This window comes from Lynx rufus, unplaced genomic scaffold, assembly GCF_022079265.1.
Source record: "Lynx rufus isolate CCGP_SWC_20201006 ecotype Redwood Valley unplaced genomic scaffold, mLynRuf1.p SCAF_13, whole genome shotgun sequence".
In the NCBI taxonomy this organism is placed as follows: Eukaryota; Metazoa; Chordata; class Mammalia; order Carnivora; family Felidae; genus Lynx; species Lynx rufus.
Genome location: NW_025814827.1, coordinates 60244656 through 60271463, shown reverse-complemented (window position 1 = coordinate 60271463; position 26808 = coordinate 60244656).

Here is a 26808-nt window from a genome sequence, read left to right as displayed (position 1 = left end):
AGTCTAATCTGTAAGACCAAAAAAATTCTACTCCAGCCATATTTGACTTCAGACAACTTGATGTTTAAGTAATCGACTCTGTGTCAACAACACTCAATTTTTTTTAATGAGCTAACTTAAGCCCCACTAACCAGGTACCCAGTTTTTGTTTAATTGTTAGGAGTTCTTCCTTTTTCTTATGTGCTTTCAGTTTCCTTTATGTTGAAACCCACAAAATTACTCTAACAAATTAAAGAATCTTTGTTTTGTGTGTTTTGTTCAGGGATAAATAAATCCCAAGTGCCTAGAGCATTGCCTGGCTCTACCAGTGAATGAATCCTATTTCTGTGAGTGAAAGTACACTGATGTGCTTATAAATATTCAAGAGTTTGGAGGTAAAGCACATGGCATATTGCGAACACAAGGATGAGACAGCATTCTCTCAACTTTCGGAAAAATTATCCTACAAGTGGCTCCAGGGCACACAGGTGAGGTGATAAATAAAATTATTTGTTTATTTATTTTATTTAATTACTGATAACAGGTATTACAGTCTATGGTTCACCTCACCTTCCCTCCTGAAATGCTGGTTAATATGTTGTAGCATATGAGTTCTGGAATCACAGGTGGTTTGAATTCTGGCTTTACTACTCACTATGTGATCTTAAGCAAAACAATTACTTTTAAGAGCCAATTTTCTTATTTGTGGTATAGAGATAAGGGTAGTTCCTGTCTTCTAGGACTATCAACAAGAATTCTACTAAATATATACAGACAGAGCTCTTAGTGCCTACACATAAAAAACACTAAACATACATTTGCTGTAATTAATAATAGCTCCCCAGAAGCTACATTAGATGGACCCAAATATTTAACTCGGGTCTCTCTATACTTGGACACAAAAATGGGGAAAATGAAAAGATACCATCTTTTGAGGTATTACCGAATTATAATTACCTTTAAAATAAAGCTACTTCTTCAACATGCACAACCAAACATAACCAAATAGAGCACATAAACACCACTATTCCCTGGTGCACAAGCATAAAGATTTTATAGGTGAAATTTTCCCACACATAAAACAACAGTTTAGACACAGTACAGTCAACATAACATTCATTACACAACACTGGCAACTTTGGTCTCATAAAATCTGTGCCTGTGTGGATTATCAATTGTATTATCTTCAAGGTTTTATACTTGGCATGTCTCACAATCTTATTTCTAGGAGATTCTCTGCCATACCTTGGATCTTTTCATAGCTGTTAACCAGTAATTTGTCTTTAACTTAAATTCAAATAATCAACTGCCACCATTTCTGTCATTTCAGTATTTTAGCCTACGTTCTTTATTCAGGCCTATAATGATATCAAATACAGAAACTGTGATATAACTACCTTTAAACAGGACTTATTCTTGGGATAGTGTCTGTTAATTTACTAGACTAAATAAAGCCTGAACCCTACTTCTGCATGGCTAACCCTCCTCAGCCTATTTCTAACTTCCCTCAAAAACCTCTCACTGGATACATTTAGACTCTCTGTGTACCCCATCTCCCCCTGGCCCCAGAAGGACTACTGCTCCTACTGCTTCTTATGAGGAACTTTTTTTTTTCTTTTTTAAATTTATTTATTTTGAGAGAGACAGAGTGAATGAGTGCACATGAGCAGGGCAGGGGCAGAGAGAGTATCCTAAGCACACCTTGCACTCTCAGCATGGAGCCCAATGCAGGCTCAAACTCAGACATGAGATCATGACTTGGTTCAATTCTCAACTGAAATCAGGAGTTGGCAGCTTAACCAATTGAGCCACTTAGGCACCCTGAGGCATTTTCATTACCACGAACTAAACAGAGACTTTGTGTTCATTGCCTCATTTATGGTGGAAAGAGAATATATGTTATTTGGCTAAGGGTAACATTATCAATAAATACTGAAGCTGGAATTTTAGACTAATAGATTCCAAAGACCATATTTTATTAGATTAAGACAATATTCTAAAACTTCTACCCAAGTATCTAATCCTATATAATTAAAAACTATAAGTCAATATTTTACTCACTTATAGAATTTACATGGTTTTTAGAACCAGTCTGATTAAATGATTTACATTCTTTATTTGCAGGAGAAAGGCAGTGTTCAATTCTGCAATTTCCTGCTATTGGTTTTTCCCCAGCATTTCAACAAAATGCTATTTATTCAACTTGAATATGTAAAATTGATATCCTTTACACAGCAACCTTGAGTATCATTATTTGTTTTGGAACGTTATGTAACAGAATTGTAAGATGCCATTCAATGTAACACATATGAATGGAAACAAATTTAAAATAAAATAAAACTCAGCTTAAACACTGGAATTCATCAATAGTACTACTGATTAAAGAACTAATTTTCACTGTATTTTTTCACGGTTTTCATTCTTTCCCTTAATACAGTTGACCTTTGAACACAAGTTTGAATTGTATGTGTCCATTTATACACTTTTTATAAATATAGAAAAGTACTCTGAATGTATTTTCTCAACACTTTTTCTCTAGCTTATTTTAAGAATACAGTTGGGGCGCCTGGGTGGCGCAGTCGGTTAAGCGTCCGACTTCAGCCAGGTCACGATCTCGCGGTCCGTGAGTTCGAGCCCCGCGTCAGGCTCTGGGCTGATGGCTCAGAGCCTGGAGCCTGTTTCTGATTCTGTGTCTCCCTCTCTCTCTGCCCCTCCCCCGTTCATGCTCTGTCTCTCTCTGTCCCAAGTAAATAAATAAACGTTGAAAAAAAATTAAAAAAAAAAGAATACAGCAAATAATGCATAAAAGTCCACAAAATACATATTAATAAACTGTTATCAGTAAGGCTTCCAATCAATACTCAGTTATTCAATTCGGGAGGTGAGGGTTCAAAAATTATACATGGATTTTCAACTGTGCAGGAGGTCAGTGCCACAGCCACCCCCCCCCACCATCATTCAAGGGTCAATTGTATTTCTTATATTCTACAGTAGCAATTCTAAATATCTGGAATGATGATGAAATCTAAATATCAGAGGAAGGCTATAGACATTCCCTTTAAAAATACACAAAACAAACACATACATATGAATACATACCACCGTTTTTCATATAATTTTAGGGAATGTTTATCAGAATCCTTTTCCCAAGTTTTCAATGAGTTTGTATTGATAGGAAGTAGTAGTATCTAGATTTATGTTATCCATGCAGAAAAATCACACCTGGCTGTAGAGTTTAACAAGATAAATTACTAGCTACTTGAGAAATAACTAGCTTGCAGGCATGAAAAAAAAAAAAAAAACCTTATCAACAAGATTACTTCAGCAAATCCCAGGGTCATGTATGTGAAATCCCCATGTTACCCCCTTGGAAAGTAGAGCTTCATTATCTATGTCTGAAGAGCTTGTCTTCCAGCTATGACTCCAGAAGTGGATATATAAAAGATGATTTCGAACAGTTGTAAGAGAGATACATACTCAACCCTAAGCTGATACTCATTTCGTTTCATGGAGAAAACAATACTCAAAGGTTTAAACCCAAGATCATAGCTATATTCCAGAGAATTCAAATATTGCCCCACTTTCCATACTCTGTGGTTCATAGCTTCAACAGTTGCTTATACCAAAGCTATTACAATTACAGAAAAGTATTTAAAAAGGACCATCAGAACAGGTGTGTTTAATCCTTTCGCCTCTCATGCTTAAATTCACATTCTTTCAATTCTCTAAGTTATTTTCTATTAGCTTAATTTACCGAAAGGTGATTTGGGACAAAGAGATGATTAAACTAATCCAGGTTGAAAGAAGGTGATTTAATTATGAGTCATAGAGCCTCGTTCCCACAGGAAAAAAAAAAAAATCAGAAAGTAGGTGAACATTTAGATAATTCAAAAATAATTATATACTTCTAGTATATAATGTAAAGTTGATTATCTAATGACCAGTGAGCAAATTAGATTATGCATATGCTAACATTTCTTTTCCTAACCTGAAGTTCTATTTAACTATTTCCATTGATTAATAATATTTCACCAGTAGGATATTTAGAAACCTAGCCATTATCTTCAGAGAAAGCAGAAAAGGGGAAGAAAGAAGTTAAATGGAAACAAATACAACAGCAATTTCTCATGTAGACAGAGTATTTTTTTTTAATGTTTATTTATTTTTGAGACAGAGAGAGGCAGAGCATGAATGGGGGAGGGTCAGAGAGAGAGGGAGACACAGAATCCGAAGCAGGCTCCAGGCTCTGAACTGTCAGCACAGAGCTCGACGCGGGGCTCGAACTCACGGACTCTGAGATCATGACCTGAGCCGAAGTCGGACGCTTAACCGACTGAGCTACCCAGGCGCCCCTGGACAGAGTATTCTAATGTACTAACTGGAGACCTAAGAATGGTAACCATCATCTAAATAAACAATTAAGCTTAAAACCTAACTCTCAGCACAGGTAAAATTATCCCCAAATTTTGTTGGATTTTGGCCTAGGGGGGTTTCTAATTACTATTTATCAGCTCCATAAATAACACTATTTATTATGACTTATATACATAAGATATATATATCTTATGTATATAGATACATTAAAAATTTATAGTCCTATATTTTCACCAAAATTTGCAAAATATCTTCTTGTTTGTAAAACTGTGTTGACCTGAGGCAGCCTGTGTCACATCATTAGTGATGACTGAATGTAAGTTGTTCATCTCAAACTGGTTTCCAGATCTTTATCACAGTTTAAAACTTCAGTTTCTTCAAACTACCTCAGCTGATCCTCATTCAGTATAATACTAGGTCTTCTACTTCCTCCACTTCATCCTGCTCCCTCTCATCTTCTCACCTCTTTCTTAAATCTTTCACTGGCTACCTAAGCTAATTCTTGACAGAAATGTGGTAGTTCTATTAATTAGCATTCTCAAAAACATTGTGGTATGGGTGCTCCCCTTGTATTTAAAACACTGCTAGATGTCTTTGTGAGAAATAAAGAGCTCTCATCCATGTTCCATGAAAATTAGATGAGGGAGAGTTCATAAAATTCTGCAAGTTTGGAAGCACTTAAACTGGGACAACTGCACATGGTGATTTTGACCTAAGAAATGTATAGAACAGATTCTACTGGCCTCAGATGAAATGGAGGTTGGGGCCAGATGTGTACAACTGAATCTATTGCCAGTTAAATCAGTTCACCTGGAGAGAGTGGTGAGCCTTAGACCTCTGGAACTGGTCCTGACTCTGGGCGCCAAATATACATTTGTACTATCTCATGAGGGACTAAGTAATTATTCAGCAGTGCCCAACCCTCACCCACTTATAGGCAGCCACATCAAGAGTATTGTGGGAATGTTATCTTTACTTTGTTTATTCCATGCCAGAATCTATTTTGTTCAAGGTGAACGTTTGAAAGGAAGTTGTACAAGTTCATAGAGAAGGACACTGCATCTTTTCTATTCTGCCCTTTCACTGCCACCCTTATCCACTCTTCAGTCATGCTGTAAAATATGCCAAAACCATGAGGCCAGTTCAATAGACAAGTGGATCCAGACCTATGTTTTTCTGAATGCCTATAATGCCACCACAAGACTACAAGACTCATTTCACCTTTATTGCTGCTTGATGAGCTGAAACTCAGGCATGCCAGAACCTTCTGAAAACATGGAAAGCCACAAAGCAGTGTCACCTGGATGAAGGAAAAATGAAAGCCTCCCCAGGTAAGAGAAGCTGGAACTTCAGAGTAGAGCTTAGCACTCTAAAGCTAGAGGAATTTCCCTTCCAGAAAAGAATTATTATAAAACTACTGTAATTACCAAAAGTGAAAAACTTTGCTTTTTACCGGACATGGTAAGAATTTCTAAAAATATACAGAATAAGAAGTAGGAAACAAAATCAGAAATTTTACAGTAGAAATTTGCTACCCTAGGGCACTGAATTGAGTCTTCAATGGTCTGTGAGGGTAAGAGCATCAGACCTCAAATGGCCTGGAACTTGAGCTCTTGAGCTGTGACCTCAAGAGGATTACTAAGAGTCATCACTCTTCTGGAAAAGATGGAGGTGTAAGGCACAACCAACATAGGAATGGGTACTAATCCTGACAGTGAAGAGCCTTAAAAGTGTGCAAAGTGCTCATAAAAGCTGAGTGGCATGAGGTAACACATCCAGCCAGAAAAAGAGGGCACAAATAGAAGGGAATACAGTAGTCTTCCCAAAGTGAAGGCCACAGGCTGATCGGTATGCTCTAATGCATCTGAAATTGCATGAATATAGAAATTTCTATGGTTTCATATTTCCTATTCTGTGTGATTTCATCTACAGTTTTGACTACATACCATATGCTGAAACCTCCAAATCCTACATGTCAAGCCTGTTTTATGTCTCATTTTCTAACTTGTTTAGCCAGCTGTTCAATATATTCATCATTTCTCTGTCATATCAAACAGTATTTCTGCACCTGATCTCATCACTTTCACCCTGCCCATATCTAAATGCTCCTTAATATTAGTTTGGGTTCTCCAAGAAGCAGATGCTACATAGGGATTAGAGATGCAAGAGCTTTACTGGAAACCCCTGTTAAGAAAAGATGGGCCCAGAGTAGGCAGAAGACCCTTCAGACCACAGTGTAGATCTGAAAATGTGAAAGGAAAGGATGGAGAAAAAATCAAACAGAAAAAGCCACACACTGCAGTGCAGTTCTGAGAGTCTTAACCAGGCAAAAGGCAATTTCTTGAGCAAAAATTACTGGTAGAAAAGTCCCACACAGGCAGGAAGGGCCCGGCTCCAACACAACCATAGTCACCAGGCATTGGCTAGTAGGGGCTTAGTTATCCTTTGCACAGCCAATCCAAAAGGTGCTACATAGTTGGAGCCGTCAGTCACTATGTACCTTGTAACAGGTACTCTTAAAGGGACATGGAATGATGCATCTGCCTTGTCTTCACATTTCTTATTTTCTTTTACCTTGTGGTCCTGCCATCCTTCCAATTTACCCTAATTAGGAACCATTAACCATTTAATTCCTCTCCTACCTCCCAAATTCATAAATTTGCTTTTTAAGCATTTCCCAAATCCATCTTCTCTTCTCCATCCCCAACTCCAATTAATCCTGTTCAAATTTTCATTCTCTACTGCAACAAATTCTAACTCCTTTATTCATTTTATTCCCCCCAAATCCACCCAACACATAGGTTTGCCAGAGAAATATTCACGCACATTCTTACCAGGGTATATAAAATCCCCACAGCCTAGGACTTCTGCCTTGTCTCCAGCATGGTCTCCAGTCTTCATGATCCAGAGACATTAAATGTTGTTTTGCACCTCCATGTCTTATGCTCTAATTTTTCCTTCTGCCTAGTATTCCTCTCATTTCTCCATTCCTGGCTCATTTCTAAAAATGTTCATTCTTTAAGATTCAGCTCAAGCATGATTTAATCTAGTAAACTTTCCCTGACCACACTGGGTCATATGTATACTCTAAGTTCACATAAAACCCATGCAATTTCTACTTTACATTATAAATATTTGCATCTCGAGCCTCCAAAACACCAAGTTTCTTCAGGGCACTTACTCACTTTGGAGAAAAAGCTTCAAGGTTTATTATTCATCCATATATTCTCTACACCTAGAAAAGTATCAGTATAGGGGGCACCTAGGTGGCTCAGTATGTTAAGCGTCCAACTTTGGCTCAGGTCATGATCTTGCAATCTGAGTTTGAGCCCTGCATGGGATTCTGTGCAGAAAGCTCAGAGCCTGGAGCCTGCTTCAGATTTTGTGTCTCCTTCTCTCTCTGCCCCTTCCCCACTTGCACTCTGTCTCTTTCTCTCTCTCTCAAAAATAAAAACTTTAAAAAAATTTTTTAAATAAAATTTTAAAAAATTATATAGGTGCTTAATATATGGTGGTTAAACAATTTATGGAAAGAGAAAAGGAGTGAAAGGAAATCCCTAAAGAACTATTAAACTGCTCAACATTTCCAAATTTCTTTGTCATAGCAAACCAAATTTGTCAAGTGCTATAATTATCTTTTATTTCAACAGTCCTGTAAAGTTTCCACTAGGTATTATATTTCCACTAGAAAATTGAAGATCAGTGAGGTCAAATAAGGTTTTGAGATTTAACCCATCATTTGATTCCAAAGGCTTTTTGTCATCTGTTCCCCTTCATAGTCCAATTTAATTCCAATGACTAAATTCGATGGTAGAGTCAACTCCATGGTATAGTCACCTCCAATTACACTCAAAGACATTAAGTGCCATACTGGAAAAGTAGGGACTTTAGAATAGACTTGGATTTGCCACTTACTAGCAGTGAGCATTGAGAAAATTATACCAACTTCATAATGTTCATTTATTTTTTCTGGAGAGAAAAAAAAAGAGTATACCAGTACCTATTTTGCAGGGATCCTTTTAAGGACCATAGAGAACAGATATATACCACCTAGCATGATGCCTTGTGAGAATTAAACATTTAATATATAGTTGGCAACGGTGGAATGGATAATTTCATCCAGACACAGCAGAGCTACTAATAATCAGAGAAATGGCCCACCACATTATATTCCTGCTCTGTCCCACCCTCAGAGATGGTAACAAAAGACTATAAACAATGAGTCAACAGTCCAGAGGGCAAATTTTAAAAGACAGACTTTTGTAACCATCAATAGGTTCATTAAATCTTTGAAGATAAATATACCTAAAAAATTGTCTGAAGATATATTCTTCTGTAATATAATAGGTATAGTAGACAATTATAAACCTTTTTTTTTTTCTGTGCCCCTTGCTCATGGGGAAAATATCTTTTTTTTTTTTTTAATTTTTTTTTCAACGTTTATTTATTTTTGGGACAGAGAGAGACAGAGCATGAACGGGGGAGGGGCAGAGAGAGAGGGAGACACAGAATCGGAAACAGGCTCCAGGCTCTGAGCCATCAGCCCAGAGCCTGACGCGGGGCTCGAACTCAGGGACCGCGAGATGGTGACCTGGCTGAAGTCGGACGCTTAACCGACTGCGCCATCCAGGGGCCCCATGGGGAAAATATCTTTTGAAAAAGGTATCTTCTTAGAAATTTGATATTTGGAGTTATCAAAGATACTGCAAAATGGAAGAATCCCCTCGAGTGCATTCTATTCACATAATAAACTAAACTAATCATTATTTCAGCCAGGTTATCTGCATATTTCCTGAGAGTATAAGGCTTAAAAAAGGTCTTGTTTCTTGGCGCTTTTCCTTCTTGCAGCAGCCAGTTGCACTGTGAAAACGTCATCTTTTAGCAATTCATGAAGATGACTAATGAACTCAGGATTCTCACTGTACCCCAATTGTTTATTACCCTATTCATATGTTCTGTTGGATAAAGAATTTGAAGCCAACTTATTTTAATTTTAACATTTTAATCCAAATCTTGACATCTTCAAAATATTACCAGATCTTTTAAAGCAATTTAAAAATCAATTTGAGAGCAAGTCTACATGGAAAGAGCAAGTCTGGACATGTCCAATTATTCAGTGATTGTTCAAAAATGGGAGGCAGGCTGATGATACAGACAATTTGTGCAGGTGTGGGAGTATTTTTAATGTTCTACTCTGTGGCAGAAATAAAGTGCAGATTTGGATCCTTCTATGAATATTTCTATCTTAACCTTTTCTGTCCTTTTGTTAAGTAGAAATAAATTATTTACATCTTTGTTAAAGCTTATGAAGAAAGATGAGTAGTGTGATACCCCAAGGATGGCTCATCTACTGTGGTTTTCCTGTTTATAAGATTTGTAAGATGGTTAATTCTGAACTCTTACTGGAAGCATTAAAATAAAATTGCCCTAAAAATTTCTGCACACATGCACACTTCCACACACACACTTACTCGTTTAAATAATTCATTCCATGTAAAAAAAAAAAAGTTAAATATTTGCTAAAGTGCTTGAGATGTGGTGATGGAATGTTTTCTGCGGCTCATTATGGACCAATTTGTGCTCTATAGAAAGGTTGTCATCAGTAAAGATGGCCAAAATGACATGAGGAAAGTGGTAACAATTAAGAGTAGAGCAGTTTTATTTCTGTATTTTGGTGGTTATCAATTGTTTTAGAGCTTGACTTGCCACCTTGCAATTAAGTATAACTATCATTTCTAAAGCAGAACATTTTGTTCAAAAGAAAAGCTTGTCTTATAGTTGAAGTTGGTAGATCTTTCCAACTGAGTGCTAAAAGGATTCCAGAAGTGACTACCCAGTGGGCATCCAAAGCTTGAGAACTAGCCATCTGCCCATTGATTAAATCACTTTTCTGCCATAGGTTGATTTATGGGCACTAATTTCCAATCATTCTACAGACCTATATCTGAATCAGGTGATTGTACTCTAATTGTCCCTGTTTGAAAAAGCTCTATTTCTGATCATCTCAATCTCATCAGTTTCAGATTAAAAGTGTTCTTCAGACTTCAGAGCCACACTGCCCATAAATGTCACACAAGCCTAACAAAGATCTGATTTGCTGGAATATGTTTACCTTTATTAATATAAAAGATATATAATTAATGAAGATAATTTTTCTTTTCTGATAGATTTCAGTGAAAATTGGGACTGTAGTATATTTCCCAAGAAAAAATCCTAGATCAATAGAGTTATCAAATATAAGCAGGGAATCTAGACATTTACTATTCAATGAAATCTGTATTTATGTGGCCTAATTATGGCAAAGTCATTTATAGTAAAAAAACTCACCTCAACTTTACTGAACACCAGGATTACTGGTGTATTTTTCTGATGAAAACATCAAATTTAAAAGTCTACAGTGAGGGTAATGGCACTCTTATAGAGTTAAAGTCAAAAATACAATTTATCGAAGAACAAAAGTCCAAGGTGCCTTTTAACATAAGCAAGACCTTAAAACCATTCACTGAGACACAATTAATTCTAAAAACCAGCTTTATTATATCTAGGTAGTAGCATAGTATTTTAGTACTTCTAAAAAGATATTTTATCCAATAAAGCATTGAGATTTTTAATTCAACCAAGTTTAAAGTAGCATTTGGGCCTAAAACAATAAGCATATCTTGTTGGTTTTTTAAAAAATCTGTTGCCTTTTTATATGTTGTGGATGGTCAACATTTGCAACTGTATGATTTTCTGGTACTCCATAAAAAAGACTGATTTCAGTTTACTACACTTTATGTTCCTTTTAAGACTGATAGTCATGGAGTCATTGTAATAAATTCAGATGATCATAAATTTCTTCCAGGAATTCTATTTTTTATACATTATGGCTTCCTTGGAAGCGATTTTATAATATGGTACTAATCAATATTCCATTGTATAAGGAACTATAGAACCCCAACTCCCAGGATGTAATTATTCAGTTCATAGTACAAATTTACCAATAAATATACTTGAAATGATGCTTGGGAACAAAGGACTTTTAGTAACATGAAAAAGACTTAAATTATGCTGAGGCACAGAGAAATATAATGTGGCCTATGTACACACTTCTCTGTCTGAATGCATTTGAGACTACTTTTGAAGTGTTATCTGTAACAAAGATCCCTTTCAACCTAAGAGAAACATTTGGAATGCTGAGAAATGCAAAAATCAGGCAACAGCAACATTGTCACACCATGTACCATGCAAACAGCATGTGGGGACAGAGGTGTTATGCACAGCACACTTCGTTAGTTTGGTGAATATCAACTCAGAAATTTGAGTAAGCATTATTAGTCAAATAATTGCCACAGACAAAAATGCCCTTCAGTCTATTATGCCCCCTCTTTCCCTTGGCTTTGGGGATGGCTAACTTTGATTTGCCTTTTATCTAATTCAATCTCACCTGAAATGTACAAAAAAAAAAATCCAACTATATAAAGCACTATGTTAGTCTCCTAGAAAAATTCAATGAAATATCAAAAATAGTCCCCAATTTTATAATACAAAGATTTGACTTCCAGCTCCAACACTGAGGAAAGGTTTCACAGGTGAAGAATTAGTAAGACATTTACTTTTTAAGAGTATAAGCCTCTAGACAAGATCTCAAATGGCTGCACATTGGAATAATCTGGAGAACTCAAAAAATACTGCAGTCTAGGCCCTATGCCCAGAAATCCTAGCTGATTAACCTAGGAGATGGAAGACTTACGTTTCCCAAGGTTATTTTACTATTTAGACAATGTTAAAAACAATTACTCTAGGTCCTTCATTTATTTCAGTGGTTCTCAACCAGGGGTGATTTTGTTCCCTACTCCCTGGGGGACATCTGGCAATGTCTGAAGATATTTTTGATTGTTACTACTGGGAGAGTGCTACTTGCAACCATGGAGTAGAGGCCAGAAATGTTGGTGAACATCCTATAATGCACAAGACAGCTCCCACAAAGAATTATCAGATCAAAAATGTCCATAGTGCCAAGGCTAAGAAACCCAATTCATTCATTCAAGAAATATAAGCCAAAGAACCTGACTCTGTGCCAGATGGTGTTAGGTTCTGGGAACTCAGAACTCAGTCAAATTCTGACTTCATCATATAAACTAGCAGTATCTTTGGATAAGTTACAGAACCCTGCTATCCTCAGTTTTCTTATCTATAAAATAAAAAATATCATTTATCTCAAAATGGAAATTGAATTAGTTACAAGTAAAAACATTAGATAGATGCCCAGTACATAGTGGGTACTTAAAACTTTATCATTGTTGTGGTTTTTTTGTGCAAGTATAGAAGTCAGTCAAATACAGAAGGTAATTCCAGGCAAAGGGAATATTGGGTGCAACAGTCAAAGGAAGCAATGACATACCATTTTTTTTTTAATTTTTTTTTTCAACGTTTTTATTTATTTTTGGGACAGAGACAGAGCATGAACGGGGGAGGAGCAGAGAGAGAGGGAGACACAGAATCGGAAACAGGCTCCAGGCTCCGAGCCATCAGCCCAGAGCCTGACGCGGGGCTCGAACTCACAGACCGTGAGATCATGACCTGGCTGAAGTCGGACGCTTAACCGACTGCGCCACCCAGGCGCCCCAATGACATACCATTTTTAAAGAACTACCCAAAGTTCACTATTGCTGGGCATAATGAGTAAGTTGGGGTTTAGCAAATATCAAAGATGGAGAGATAGGTAAGAGTAGTGGACTAGAGGCAAAAACTCTCCAGTTTTTGCCCCTCCCCGTTGTATCCACATATTTTGCTAGGTGTATTTCTAATTCCTTACACTGAAAGTCTATTCCTTGTAACTGGGCTAACATTGTGACTTACTTTGGCTAGTGTAAGCCAACAGAAGTAGCAGTTTGCCAAGACTAAGCCTAAGTATCAGAAAGCCTGTCAGTTTCTACCTCCTCTTCTGGAATTTTGCTCAACAGCCAGAAAACAAGCTCTGACTGACCTTTTGGATAAGGAGACTAGTGACCTGATCACTTTGTCACACCAGCCAAGAGCCAGCCACTGGGCACCTGCCAGCTAACCACAGATGCACAAGATCTAGGTGAGGTGAGCTAGGCCTGAGCAAGATCAACAAACACCCCCTGCTGACCTAGTAGAAAATAAATATTTGTTGTTTTAAGTCACTGAATTTTGGCTTGTTCTTGCAGCATTCTTGCAGCAATAGATAACTGCAGTATCCAGACACAGAAATACCCAGATTATGGGATATCATTATAAACCATGACTAGGAGTTTGAACTTTTATTTTGAACCTAATGAAGAATCACTGAATAACTGTTAGCAAGAGACATTTAGGAAGTGTTTTAAGAAAAACTATTCTGGCAGCAAGTGACAGAGGGATCAGAGTGGGGCATGCCTAGAGTGGCAACTGGAGATGAAAAGAATTTGATGTCAGAGTTCCCACTGCTGAATCACTGCTAAATAAGAGGATTAAGAGCTATGAAAAATATTTTTAAAAATTTTTTTAACACAAATAGAGAGACAGAGAGAGGCAGAGCATAAGCAGGGGAGGGGGAGAGAGAGACACACACAGAATCCAAAGCAAGCTCTGGGCTCTGAGCTGTTTGTTAGCACAGTGCCCGACGTGGGGCTCAAACTCACGAACTGCGAGACCATGACCTGAGCTGAAGTCGGAAGCTCAACCAACTGAGCCACCCAGGCGTCCCAAGCTATGAAAAATATTTAATGGAAAATGTAGATTTTAAAAACTATGATTTATTAAATATTATATTAGTATCCTCCCTCCAAAAATTCTGGAAAGCTATTAAGTTCTCTAAGACTATTTGATGTCCAATTAACCTTGCTTTTATTTTTTATATGTTAAAAGAGTTGATAACAGACATAGTAGACCCTAATTCAAGCAGAAGTCAGATGGCTATTTTGGAGATGGTATGGAGACACTTCAGTGAATGGGGATGATAACTTCTAAGTTCCATTTCACATCTCCTTTCCTAGGGTTCTATTGGGAAGGAGAAGTAAAGTATTTGGAACTGCAGTGTACTTTTTCTTTGTTTACAGTAGCCTGCCATCACTGCTGCCAGCAAATTTAGCAGACAACCTTTGGTCTCTGGACAAGCAGGACATGAATGACTGAAACCAATGTAAAGCCCTATGTATACCGATATAGAACACCCTAAGATTTATAGATTTACAGGAAAGTCAGACTATGTGACTTCCAAGGTTCTTAGTGAACAAATCAAAATCGAAAACAGAACTAAGGTCTTCAGTGATTTCCACACACTCCCCCCCTCCCCCGCCATTATATACCCATGCCTGCCTCTTGCTTCAATGCTCTACACTTAGCCATGAGAGTCTTTGAGTTTTAGAAAATAACCACTTAGCCTTTACCTAAATCATAACGAACGTTTTGTGAGCCCTTTCTATTCTCAGGCAGATCTTTTTCAATTTCATCTCTATTTCACTCTGCTACCCAGGCCAATGCTCACTTTAATCTTAGATTTTTTTCCTCGTCTGTTTATAAGTTTCTCCTGCCTTTCTGCCAATCAAGTTTGCTCAAAATGTGAATCTCCTCCTTTTCCTATCCAATTCCCAAACCTAGCATTCAAAGTCAGTTTCTACATGGAACACAAACCTTAGCCATCTGAGTGCCTTTAAAATTTCAGTATGCAATCAGAAATAATTTCTCCACACATTTGGTCTGTTTCAATGCTTCCAAAATGACTACAATAAATCTGTGAATCATGTATAGAACATATTTTTTTTCCAGACTATAGTTTCTTTTATTACTTTCTAAGTCTTGGATAATTTACCACCCATCCCTTTCAAAGTACCTGCATCTCTCATGGTAGCAAGCGATACAAATGACACAAGCAATACAGCACACATTTCTCCCATGAGGAATGGGCTCCCTTTATGTACCTTCTCATGGATTACGCTTTTTTTAAAGGGTTTTTTTTTATTTCCTTCTTAAAAAGGGATAAAAACTTTTAAATTCAGACTTCATTGTCTTCAAAGTGAATTTTTGCTCTATATTGGAGCCTACAAAGTAGTTAAAAAAAATTAAAGTTTGCAAGACCCAGAAACATTCTTTGCAAGTTAAAAATATAGTAATCAACCTTATTCACAATTAAGATCATGATACAGAGATAGGGATCAATAATATGAAAAATATAGCATAGTTATTGCCTGCCTTTATTTTTTTGTTTTAGTTTTTGTTATGAAAGTAATATATATTCTTCTATATTCACAATACAGAAAAAATTGGGAGGGGAAGAAGATCAAAAAGGCTAATGAAAGAATAACAAGATGGCAGAGTAGGAGGATCCTACGTTTGTCTCCTCCCATGAACACAAATAGATAGCTATCAAATCGTCCTAAATACCCTAGAATAAACCTGAAGACTGACAGAACTCCACAGATAAAGGGAGAGAAAAGGCCACGTCGAGGACGGTAGGAATTGTGGAGACATGTTTTAGGGAAGAAATGGATCATGGATGCTATGGAGGAGAGGGATCCTGGTCATGGAGACGTGGGCGGGGGGGGGGGGGGCGTGAGGGAGGAGAGGGGGTCGGGGGGGGGGGCGTGAGGGAGGAGAGGGGGTCGGGGGGGCGTGAGGGAGGAGAGGGGGGCGGGGGGGGGCGTGAGGGAGGAGAGGAGGGCGGGGGGGGGCGTGAGGGAGGAGAGGGGGTCGGGGGGGGGCGTGAGGGAGGAGGGGGGGCGTGTAGGATACGGGGGGGGGCGTGGGGGAGGCGGGCGTGTAGGAGATGGGGGGGCGGGGGAAGAGAGGAACACATAGGGGGATGCACAAGGAGAGTGATTCCCCAAAGTCACTGGCTTGGAAAACAAGAGGGGCTGAATTTCCTGAGTTCTTACAACCAGCAAAGTTTAAAGCCTGATGTTTTAAGGTCAGTGGGCTTGCTGGGATGGAGCCTGGAGGCCACTGCCTTGCTCCTGAAGAGAAAGCAGGCAAACAGCCCTGGGGTAGACAGTATGGAGACAGTACTCAAAGAATGCCTGGGGCAGAAAGGGGAGATTATTAGCTCATCTCAGAGAGTATCCTTAGGAGGCAGTGTTCAGAGAACAAGGAAGCTGACAGTGCCATTTCCTACCCCCACCCCTCAGCATAAACACAGAGCCACCAACAGGAGGCAGCTCAGGGCAGATGCTGGCTACCTGGCTTGGTTACACCAAGCCGCACACCACTGTGCTCTTACAGGACTGCCCTTCTTGGTCAAGCTTGCCTCAGTCCCCGCATGGTGGGCACCTCCCTCAGAATACCAGCACAAATCCCTGCCCACACCATGTCTCCCAACCAGGGAGCTCTGAAGGACTTCAGTTCTGGTGGAGTTGGTGTCAGGTCTCATTTCACAAGCAGACCAGAGCACACCACATCAGGGGAGGGACTAAACACTGCCCATAGCAGCCAAGGATAGAGCATCCAGGACACAACAGCAGAGCACATGCAGCACGTACCAGACACACTCCCTGAAGTGCCAGGCCCTGGACGCTACATGACCTTTTTTTCATAAGGCCATTACATTCAGGAGCAGGAGACAAAACTGGCTTTTGTAACACACAGAAGAAGGCAGAGACTTAGACAAAATGTCAAGATGGAAGAATTCATCTCAAAAGAACAAGGTAAGAGATCTAAGCGAAAAAGATCTAAGCGATAAAGAAATAATCTTAAAAACAGAAAGACAAAAGAAATCCTTAACAAAGAAAAGCTCATAAGGCTAGCTGGAGATTTATCAACAGAAACTTGGCAAGCCAGAAGGAAGTGGCATGATATATTCAAAGTGCTGAATGGGAAAAATCTGCAGTCAAGAACACTCTATCCAGCAAAGCTATCATTCAGAATAGGAGAGATACAGTTTTCCAAACAAAAACTAAAGGAGTTCATTACCACTAAACCAGCCCTGCAAGAAATATTAAAGAGGACTCTGAGTGCAAAGGTGAGACCAAAAGTGACAAAGACAACAAAAGATCAGAGCAAATCTCTAGAAACAATGACAAAACAAATAGTAAAATGGCACTAAAATACATATAACTACTCTGAATGCAAATGGCCTAAACACCAAAGACTTACGGTAGCAGAATGGAAAAACATAACTCATCTATAAGAGACTCATTTTATTTTTTTATTTTTTTTTTTTTAATTTTTTTTTCAACGTTTATTTATTTTTGGGACAGAGAGAGACAGAGCATGAACGGGGGAGGGGCAGAGAGAGAGGGAGACACAGAATCGGAAACAGGCTCCAGGCTCTGAGCCATCAGCCCAGAGCCCGACGCGGGGCTCGAACTCACGGACCGCGAGATCGTGACCTGGTTGAAGTCGGACGCTTAACCGACTGCGCCACCCAGGCGCCCCAAGAGACTCATTTTAGACCTAAAGACACCTGTAGATTGAAAGTAAAGGGGTGGAGAAATATTTATCATGCAAATGAATGTCAAAAGAAGTATAAGTAGTAATACTTATATTGGACAAACTAGACTTTTGTTGTTTTTATCCTGCATTGGTATCAGGGTAGTACAGGCCTCATGGAATGATCTTGAATGTGTTCCCTCCAGTACGCTATTTGTCAGATTTTGATAAATATTGTGATTTTTTTTTTTTTTAAATAAAATTTGCCAATGAAACCATGTGGTCTTGGGCTTTTCTGTGCTGGGAGATTTTTGATTCCTAATTCAACTTTCTGTTACTGTTATTGGTCTAAGATTTCCTACTTCTTGAATTCAAGATCCATGATTTAATCTTGGTAACATTTTTAGTGATTATCTGATTTTCCCCCCTAAATTATCTGATCTGTTATATAATTGTTTACAGTAATTTTTTTTTTTTTAAACGGCCCTTACTTTCGATGTTTTGTTACTGTTTGTTCTGGTCTCTATTATACTTATGTCTGATTTTCCTTTGTTATTTCCTTCCTCTGCTAAATTTTAGCTTTCTTCTTTTTCTAGTTCCTTGTGGTATAATGTTTATTTTGCAAATACAAGCATTTGTAGCATAAATTTCACTCTAACATGTGCTTTTGTTCTATCCCACAGGTTTTGGAATACTGTTTTGTTTTTCTTCTGTTTTGATACATATTTTGATTTGCTATTTCTCATTTGGCCCATTGCCAGTGCAGTAGTGTGTTTAATATTTACATATTAAGTATTTAATATTTATATTGTAGATTTTCCAACTTCTATTGTTGATCTTTAGTTATGTACCATTGTAGCTGGAAAACATAAGTGGTATGATTTTAGTCTTCCTAAATTTGTAATATTTGTTATGTCTCCTTTTATGTGATTTGACCAGGCGATTTGTCTGTGTACCTGAAGAAAATGCGTGTATTCTATTTTTCTTAGATGGGATACACACACACACACACACACACATATATATACACACACATATATATGTATGTATGTCTTTTAGAACTATGTATTCTGAAGTATGCTTCAAGTAAAAAAATGTTCTTGTTAAAAGAAAATGACTTCAAGGGACGCCTGGGCGGCTCAGCTGGTTAAGTGGTCAACTTCAGCTCAGGTCATGATCTCACAGTTTGTGGGCTTGAGCCCCACATCAGGCTCTGTGCTGACAGCTCGGAGCCTGGAGCCTGCTTCAGATTCTGTGCTTCCCTCTCTCTGTTCCTCCCCTGCTTGCACTCTCTCTCTCAAAAATAAAGATTAAGAACAAATATTCAATAACTTTGACAGTGATAATTTAAAATAAAGCATATCAGAGAGGAAGTTAGTGGGGAGACAGGTGAAATAGGTGAAAGGAATTGAGAGTACACTCATGAGTAATGATGTATAGGATTGTTCAATCACTTGTACACCTGAAACTAATAACACTATATATTCATTATACTGGAATTAAAATAAAAAACTTAAAGAAGCAGGGCACCTGGGTGGATCAATCGGTTGAGCATACGGCTTCAGCTCAGGTCATGATCTTGCGGTTTGTGAGTTTGAGCCCCAGGTCTGGCTTGTGCTGACAGCTCAGAGCCTGGAGCCTGTTTTAGGATTCTGTGTCTCCCGCTCTCTCTGCTCCTCCCCCGTTCATGCTCGGTCTCTCTCTCTCAAAAATAAACAAACATTAAAAAAATTAGAAAGGCTAATGACAACTACTAACATTACTATGGTTGACCCTTGAACTTCCAGGGGCCAGGGGTGCCAACCCCTGTGCAGTTGAAAATCTACATTTAATAATTCTGACTCCCCCAAAACTTAAATATTCATAGCCTACCATTACCAGTAATAGTCAATTAACCCACATTTTTATGTTATATTGTTTTATTATATACAGTATTCTTAAAGCAAGCTAGAGAAACGATGTGAAGGACATTATAGGAGAAAATACATTAACAGTATTGTTAAAAAAAAAAATCCATGTGTAGGCAATATACCTTCTATTTTTATTTCTTGCTTCAACAGCCTGTGGATGCAACAGACCCAGGGACACCCCTCCTTCTAGCCTCCAGCTACTCTTCTACTTCCTTTCCAGTCGCAACCCTAAGAACCATCTTCCAGCCATCCTCCACCTCTGGAACAATCCAGCACCACTTTTTGAGCTTAGCTTCTTATTGCTAATCAATGATGAGCTCCCAAATTAGTTAGAATTATTCCACCTAAATGGAGGCCATCAACAACCTGGTCAACATGAATCTACAGGCCTCTTATACCTACCTTTCTGGGCTCTTATTTCAACTGCAATCATGCAGCTTTTAAGGGTATAGATCACTTCTTTTAGGACCTGCAGGGTATCAAGCATATCTAAGATGCAAAAATCAATGCTGTGGTCATACCCTCTTCCAAGATGTGCAGAAGCTATCCCAAAACCAGTGGGGCAAAACACTGGACATCATGGAAGCTGCCATGGTCCTGGAGAAGAACCTGAACCAGGCTCTTTTGATTTGCATACTCTAGGTTCTGCCCCTGCAGACCCCCACCTCTGTGACTTCCTGGAGAACCACTTCCTAGGTGAGGTGAAACTTGTCAAGAAGGCACCTGACTAACCTCCCCAGGATAGTTGGTCCCCCAAGTGGGGCTGAACAAATATCTCTTCTAACAGCACACCCTCAAGCACAGGTAGGAGCTTCTGGAGCCCAAAAGCAATTGTGGGGCTCTCCCTGGCATCCCCCTGGTTCCAGGGCTTCTTTCAGTATCTGCCTGCAGCTGCTAGACAACTTTTTTTTTCAAGAACTATCCTGGAGCCCCTTCCCAAAGGGAAACAATAAAGCTTTTTGGTTGGGGGCAGGGGTGGGGCAGATATAGGTGGACCTGCCCAGTTCAAACCTGTATTCAGGAGTGCATGTGATTCGTTTACTAGTCTTTTTTCAATAAATACTTTTATACAATTCACTGTGCTATATTATCCAGGTCTAGAACCTTTTACTAAAAATTACAGCATAAGTATCACCCCATTTTGAGTATAACTTTATTATAACATTTACAGTGTTCTAGGTTCTGTGCTAAGAGTCACATAAGTGGTTAATTTGATCATCACAGCCACATTTTAAGGTAATCATAATTTTATAAATTAAAGTAATTGCCCTAACTCTAAAAGTAGGGAAATTATGACATCCTGCTAACGTTTTAAAAACATTTTGTCGGGGCGCCTGGGTGGCGCAGTCGGTTAAGCGTCCGACTTCAGCCAGGTCACAATCTCGCGGTCCGTGAGTTCGAGCCCCGCGTCGGGCTCTGGGCTGATGGCTCGGAGCCTGGAGCCTGTTTCCGATTCTGTGTCTCCCTCTCTCTCTGCCCCTCCCCCGTTCATGCTCTGTCTCTCTCTGTCCCAAAAATAAATAAACGTTGAAAAAAAAAAAAAATTTTGTAGAACTAGTGCGCTTATTGAAATCTACTCCAAACCTTCTGAATCAAAATCTCAGAAAATAAATTCAGTCAGCACCCCAACTGATTTTTCTGCTCTACCAAAATGTGAGCACTGTTGCCCCTTTGTAATATAGCTTAATTTGCCTCATCTACCTATAACCAGTAACAGATTTATTTACATCCTTCATTTTCTCGGTCACTTATTTTGAATCATACTTAGGGGCATTAGAGCAAGGCTTATGCAGGATTAGCTTAGGGGGATTTTCTAAAGAAGGCCATGGGGGAGAAAATGAATTAGTTGACTGTTTCCACCTGAGGTACTTACAAGGTAGGGCAACAGTACTGCATTCCTCCTAGTACAGTTTTTTTTTTTTTAAGATTTATTTTGAGAGAGCACGCATAAGCTGAGAGAGAGAGAGAGAGAGAGAGAGAGAGAGACGAGTTGGATGCTTACCAACTGAGCCATCCAGGCGCTCCTATAATGTCTTTTACCTCAGCTTCCAGAACAATTTCAAGTTTAGTTGGCTTTCACCTAAATGCTTTAATTTTTTCTAGTTGCTTCTGCTTCCTATTTTATTTTCATCTTGAGACTTCTCACCAGCCTTTTCACTCATGCCTGAATTTCTCAGGAGAGAAGTTATTTCTTTTAGAGATTTAGTAGTTCATGTTTCTGTCCAAGACATGTTCCTTCTGGAGGTCACCCACACCCACCTCATACCTCAATATTTGCTACACTGCCCACATATTGTAGAGGTAGAGTCTGTATACAAATCTCTGAAAGTGATTCTATTTTGTAATGCATATCATCTGAAAGGAGATGGCACACTTAGAACCTCTAACTTACTTTGGGTGCTAAACAGATCAAATTCAGACTAATGCCCAATAAATCTCATGATAAAACTGAGGTACTGATTTCAGCTCAATTTGGAGGCTATTGCTGATTTGATTTCTATACTAGAACACAGCAGTCTATTTCAGCTCCTTAGGATTTCCTTTTTCTTGTAGATTTAGGCATGTAATTTCCAAGGGCACAGTCCAAGCCTTGTGATACAGTGTGTCAACACTGACAGTTAACTCAAAAGTAATGGAGTCATTCACTCAATTCTGTGCTACCTATCTTCTGAAATGTTCAACTGGGCCATATGGTTATTACCAAATATGTGCAGAATATGGCATTTGTGGTCACAAACTTTAGATCTCTCTCATCTTGATTCTTTTTTTAATGTTTATTTTTGAGAGAGAGAAATAAAGAACAAGCAAGGGAGGGGCATAGAGAGAGAGAGTGCGGGAGACAATCTGAACAATACTCCAGGTTCCAAGCTGTCAGCTCAGAGCCCAAAGCAGGGCTTGGACCCACGAACCGTATGACCTGAGCCAAAGTCAGATGCTTAAACAACTGAGCCATGCAGGTGCCCCATTGATTCTTAATTTTGAGTCATCTCTAACTTGAATGAAAAATTTAGTGTAAGTAAAACCTTGGTTTGCAAGCATAATTCGTTCCAGAAACATGCTTGTAATCCAAAGCACTTGTATATCAAAGAGAATCTCAAGAACCATTCAGGTCACATACTATTCATATTGCAAGACACCACTCATTTATCAGGTGAGAATTTATTAGACATGTTTGCTCATCTTGCAAACACTCACTGAACAAGTTACTTACAATCCAAGGTTTTACTGTACTTTCCTTAGAAATATTTCTTGACTAATTTCTTTTCTGAGCCCCTGAATGAGTATAAAACTCCATTGTCCATTTCTTAGTAGTTGTGAGAGGTCTTCAAACTTGTAACTCAAATATTTTCCTAGAATATTACTAATCAATCACTTAGATTTTGCCTAAGATATAAAGAGCACTTCCAATATGGAAGACATATTTGTTTTATTCAACTATTTTTTGGCTGAGAAAAGTTTTCTTCCATTATGGTTTTTTAATTTTTTTAACATTTATTTTTGAGAGATACAGAGACAGAGTATGAGTGGGGGAAGGGCAGAGAGGGAGACACAGAATCTGAATCAGGCTCCAGGCTCTGAGCTGTCAATGCTTGATATGGGCTCAGGTCATGATCTCACGGTCATGGGACCGAGCTGCACATTGGGCTTTGTGCTGAGCAGAGTCTGCTTGGGATTCTCACTCTGTCCCTACCCCACTAGCTATCCTCAAAATAACCAACCTTAAAACAAAAGGAAAAAAAAATAGAGTTCCAGCTCTAATGTTAAAAATTTATAAGTGCTAGAATATAAGCTTTACAATGTCAAAATAATTATCAAGTAATTGAAAATCTTGGACTTGGAAGCAAGTTTACTAGGCGTTCATTTAGTAATTTTGGATAAATAGAAGATTTACTATTTGTTCTCAGTATGTTAAAGTGTCTAAATTAAATGGCTTAATGGCCATTTAGTTTATCAAACAGAACAATTTGACTTTCATCAAGATCTGTAATTTATGATCTATTTTTGATAAGTATCTATTATAGAATAAATTACTTTATCAATCCAAGAAGAGGTAATTTACTATGTAGGTGAATTTTTAATTCCTGCTGAGAAAATCTAAGTAAAAAATGCCCTTACAAATATTGTCAGTCTTGATATATATAGTTATGAGCTTGGCAGTAAAACAAATTAGCAGAGTCTCTCAGTTCACATCTGCTAACAAGGAGTTTATAGTTCTCAATTTATTTTGCTTTCAAAAAGGAGTAACTTATGAGAGACTATATTTACATCCCTATAATTCTTACTTGTGATCATTTTCTCTGGCACTTAGAGTTATGTAGTAGAAAGTAGTTCAAGACACTCTTTAGAGCTAAAGACAAAACCAGATAGTCAATTCAGTATCCAAATAGTAATTTAAGCTCCTAGATTGGTACTATAATAAAACAAATATTCTGCATAATAGGAAAACTGATGGTAATAAGGAGTTTAAGTTGACATTGCACAATGGTCTGTCCTTGGTAAGCTACAGCAGAGTTTTTGGAACTTTGCAAAAAACAAAAACACCTAGTTTTTTGAGACACTAATGGCAATGCTACAAAACAAAATACTATCACCATAGCATACTTTCCAGTAGTAAAATATTTAGGGAACACTATATGCTATCCCACACTCAGAATATTAGGTTAGAGCTCTGAAAAGTACAATTTAAAAAAAAAAAAAACTTATTGAACTCCATATTTCCTAAACTCACAAATAGGAAGATACTTGTTTTGTCACATATTCAGTAATAACCTAAGGAAAGTTATTCCATGAAACATTCCTTAAGAATCTGTCCAAAGGTGCGTCTGGGTGGCTCAGTCGGTTGGGCATCCAACTTCAGCTTAAGTCATGATCTCACCATTTGTGAGTTTGACAGAGGGACCTAGCCAACCCAGTAAGATATAGTAAAAGGCAGTTGGGGGGGGGGGGGGCGGAATACCCAGATCTATGCTTTTCTCACTCTGATCACCTATCTTTGGTCCCCTTGGCCAAACACAACCAAAGCTGGGGAGTAAGGGACCACATTAATTCTGTCTATAAAGTTTAGCCTCCTTGTGCACAGAGGATATAAAAAGGTAAATAATAGATCTGGATGGGCACAGTAATACTGTATCTGAGGTCTAATAGGTTTTCCTTCCAGTTATCATATTAGTTTTTTCCCCCCAAAGATTATTTTGTTGAAACATTTGCCTATCAATATTTACTAAGCGTCTACTACAATAGGAAAACAAAGATCCTGAAGGAGCGGACAGCCACAAGTCATGAGAGAAAAGTAACTATGTGAACTGAAGTGCAATTTAATTAGGATTATAACTTAAGTATGACTCAATTCCTGTAAGTTTACAAGGGAGAAGAGCAACTCTGCTTAGGAAAACCAAAAGGCATTAGACAGGAAGTGATATTTGAATGAAGTTATGAAGCATGAATAGAAGATTTTCTAGGCAGGGTGGCTGGCAAATCAGGGAATGTATTTCTAACAGAAGGGACAGCATGTACTAGGCAGGGGTGTGTGAAAAGGCAGGCATATTTTTTGCAGGGATTGGTAAGAGATGTTTTTTTTGTTTTGTTTTGAGAGACAGAACATGAGCAGGGGTGGGGCAGAGAAAGAGGGAGCAACAGAATCCAAACCAGGCTCCAGGCAAGATCATGACCTCAACTGGACGTTCAACAAACTGGCCACCAAGCACCCCTTGTAAGAGGTTCTGAATTGTTTACTTTGTAGGGCATGCTATGGAGCTGTGGTAGGTGAAAATGCAAGCACTGTTTAGATACTTATAATTCTAGGACTCTGGAATTTGTTCTGTACTTAAATTGTTTTCAGTTTAATTTTTAGAAAAAGAAATTACAGATTAGTAGCTTTGTGGACTACAGATGGGGTAATATGGCTCTGATCCCCAACCCCAAGATGAAATTTACTTATTCCATCCTTCTGAGGCTGTGGGTTGCACTGATACCATAGAGAACAACTTTTCTGTTTTCGTCTAAGATGGTTGCAACATGATCGATTCAGTGCAATTTTAGATGTGCTATCTGAAATTGTAGCTGTTCAAACAGTATAAGACAACCTGCTAGAAAAGAACAGCCCAAACAGTTCTATTAGTAGGCTCACTTTATGATAAATATCACTGTAGTTGTGCTAGATAATAACTGGCAAGAGCAAACTATACAAATTTTGCCCTGTATGTTTCACAGGAGTCCTCAGTGCCAATTTTCATAGAAACTTAAATTAATCCTTTCTCCACTGCCTTGTCCAATTAACTGTTCTCCAGTTAACTTTAAAACAAAATAAGATTTCCAATAAAAGACTTTAGGGCACAACCTAACTTTGGGTGGCATTTACAAATTACCTCCCCTTCCGTGCCTGATTATGACCAGATCAAACCGTGAATGAACCATTCTGAATTACGGAATGTAATGAACCAAAGAAATAGAAATGTGCCTGTGGGGATAAAAGTTCATTCTCCTGAGGTGTTTCTAGATTTCTATCCTGTGTGATGTTTCTCAGATCAATGCTTAAAAGAAAATCTCAAAAATAGTAGCAAGTGTTTTATTTTGTCTGAAATATGTTTTTTCCTTAGGCCCCTATTCATTTCTATCTTGGCCACCAAATAGACTAACATGTTAGGGGACCAATACATAACACTTTTTGATAATATTCAAAAAAAATGTGTACCTGAGCACCCTTGACACCTAAAGCCTGTTTGCATTGTAGCTTTGTTTTCTTAGAAGAGATGATTTTTGCCTGAAATAGCCCTTCACCAATCCCCATTTCTGCCCCCTGCCCCCAAAGTAAGCTCTCGCCCTCCCACACCATCCCTATCCTATGTGCCTTTGTATTTACCTCATAGCAGTTAGCATATCAATACAACAATTATTTCTCCACATTTTTCACTCCCTTCCTATACTGTGACTCTTTAATCTCAGGAATTATTTCTAATATACCTTTGTAACCCCAGAAAGCAGTTAATGAGTATATGATAAATTGAAGGGACCTTTATCATAAATAGCAACCACTGAAATATGCAACTTATTTTTCTAGTCCTAATCATACTGCCAAATTCTTACCCCAAGAAATCAATCATGAGTAGCACCACTGAATGAGAACTGGAGTATGAAGCTGAGTTGCTCTAAATCATAATATTTCAGAGATTAGAATAAACTTCACCTCAACCCCAAATTA